Source organism: Embiotoca jacksoni, unplaced genomic scaffold (genome assembly GCF_022577435.1).
Source record: "Embiotoca jacksoni isolate LCO1_2020_lvr unplaced genomic scaffold, fEmbJac1.0.p SCAF_24, whole genome shotgun sequence".
In the NCBI taxonomy this organism is placed as follows: domain Eukaryota; kingdom Metazoa; phylum Chordata; class Actinopteri; family Embiotocidae; genus Embiotoca; species Embiotoca jacksoni.
Window position 1 is genome coordinate 1442501 of NW_027185375.1, and position 3034 is coordinate 1445534.

Consider the following 3034-nt stretch of genomic DNA (forward strand, 5'->3'; position numbering starts at 1 on the left):
ATGTGTGGGGTGGGGAGGTGAGCTGAATTCTGTATTTCATTATATAAATAAAGGCAAAAATATCAGCGATCAAGCAAAGTTGAATTGAGAAAGTTTATAAAAAAGTGAAATCAGATGATGTCATAGTTTGAATTTGACATCCTTCATTATTTTTCAGATGGAAAACTAATAAGGAGGTAATTTAGCGAACAACACCGCAAGAACGCGCGGAAAACAATTTGTATTTCACCAGAAGTCGAACGGGAGTCAGTGGAGGTTATTTGGAGCCGCCCCCCCACCTAGTGGCCCTTGGTGGTATCGCAGTTTAAAAATACTTCTTCATTTTTCATATATGATACCTGCCAGAAGTCGTGATATTGTCTCCGCTGTTATTCACCGACGACTTACCAAAGGAATGCGCCCACAGCAACCGTGTTTGGAATTTGAAAGTTTGCTTTTGCACAAAAATGTAAACAAAAGAAACGAACACGCATGCACACTGCTACTTCCTGACCTCTGCCGTGTTAACAAACTGTTGGTCTTCACACATTTACACGAACAAATCTGACAGACCTCATGTCCCTGCCACATGCGGAAGACGAGGACGCACGCCTACAATTACGCGATCTCATTTTACACAAACTTCTTTCCATACCGCTCTCCGTTTTCTCACCCGCTCTCTCACACATATTATAGTCTCTATGAAAATACATGCATGCGTGTCCATAATTCTATTTTTTTTCCCCGATAATTAACGCATCGAGAGGACTATTTACGTGGAGAGTGCAGAGAAAAGATCCTACACAAGACACACAAACAACATCATTACCAAGATCAAAACCGTTCTGTCACTGAACCGCGGCACACTAAAGGGCAGTTTCAACCAACACTTGAGCGTTCACAGTGATAATAAATCCTTATTTCTGATAAATATGTGCATTTCTTTTTGTACATTACACCACGGCGATGGAAAACACTTCAGATGGGCGACCGTTCAAATGATATAACCGAATGAAAACATACAGCATCATTGCTGTCAATAGTTTAACAACTGTTCTAAATCAGCACGCAAGGTTAAAGTGCGGGTAACCGTAGAAACAGGAATTCCACTTTGTCCGACGCCATCCGACTGCCACTGGTGCCATGAATGGGTCTGAAGGTGCGTTAAAGTGACGACGACAACGATAAGGTGACATCCCTCAGCTCTACATTGTGCTTTTCTTTGACTGGACCTCGTCCGCTTGTTTGCTTATCGCGACACTTCTTTGTGCACTTTCAACTTCACTGAGCACGACGTGAACGGTAAGCATTTTGTTTTGGTCGCCCGGTAGCAAACGTTTGCCTCGCCTGGGCGTGAAAAACCGAGTGCCTCGGCAAAGCGACTAAAACCACTTCGTCGCCTTTCGGATTCTGCCGTTCTTTCCTGCTTTGTTGTTGCCGTAGACAGACACAGACAAAGTTAATAAAGTTTGCCGTCTTTGGTCCAATTTGAAAGACCAGGACTGCAAACATCGATAAGAGAGATGTGATATACGACCTCCTGCCCGGATGATCTGTTCGGTGCAGCTCCGCTCTGCCTCCATCTGGCTTCCGTCAAAAATAGACTAGCCGTGTATTTTTAGGGGAAGTGGAGCAGAGGACTGCTTCTGGGACGCTGCTGATCCTGGTGGGATCGCAAGCAGCATCGATAATGGCAGTCACTAGCTGCGGTGGACGTGTTGAAGCCGGTTACAGAGACGCCGCAGGAAAACCTTTTCTTTAAGGGTTCGGAAAATATTTCTTTAAAAGACATCTATAAACTTGAAGCCTTCTGGGTCAAAGTCCTGGGTTTGATCCGTCCAACTTCCCCCAAACGAATGGAACTTTGCAATTCATCACATGAACTCTTTCTTGGACCGCGGTCACATGTCGTCGTGCCAAGCGGGAACCGACCACAAATTGGTTTCTGATCTGCCATTATGAGGCCTACATTTCGGATTTTGGCCGTCGCCTTGTTGCTGGCTCTGAGCGGTTTGGAGCCATGAAAGTGCCCATATTTGGACGAGCTGGGGTGGAGGGGAGCGGAATTTCGAATCTGATTCGAAACCTGAGGACACTGGGCCCCGCCCACCGATAGAGGAAACCCGACTGCACCACGGGCCTGTCAATCAAACAGACACACCAAGAAAAACGTATTTTCTAATTAACGATGGACCGCCAGGAAACTGCTAAAAAGTAGTGACTTTAGCAAACATCTCCAAAATAACTGAATTGAGTGGGAGTCTATGGAGCTGGAGATTTTTTTTTTTTTTTTAGTCAACCCCTAGTGGCCCTCGGGGGTATTGCAGCTTAAGGCTTTTCCATCTCTGCCTCACTTTTCAGACAAGGAAGCCAGGCCCACTTTTACATACAGTCTATGGGTTGTACATGACGTTCCACTGACAGGGCGTCCTCCAGTGGACGAATGGGTGTATTACATGATTTGCCGTGAATCTGGGCCGCATCTTTTTTTTTTTTTTTTTTTTTTACATGTGGCCTTCAATGTCCGGTCCAATATTAACTCTACTTCCAGCTCCGTTTTGGTCTCCACCAACTCCTGAGAAAGATATCTGGCTCTTTATCTGCCAAATGCCCCCCTGCGTTAACCTCCGAGCCGCTAACTTTTGTCTGTGGACAGTTTGGTCTGAAGATTCAGTTCTCGCAGTTAAAACTGTCAACCGAAGCAAAAGATATAAAAGTAAAAGAAGATCCGGAGGAAAAACAACAGACAGAAGACGAGTTCCTGACAAAGTCGGAGGCTAACAAACGCACGTACACCCGCCGAGTTGGTGTGTAAAGTCGCTCTCTCTGGCAGTTTGTGCTGAACAAGTAAGACTTCACAAACACCTCGGAAATGCACAACGTGGAACGCTTTTCGGAGCGCCGTCAGTCCAACTCATCGTTATCACGGCAGCTCTCGTTTCAGGCCTCGCTTTGACAGCGGAGAGGAGCATTTCCATTTTCCATCGACCGAAGGCTCTCTGTTAGCCCATCAATCGGCGCTCTCGCTCTCCTTCAGCCATCCCTCTCCCTCTTG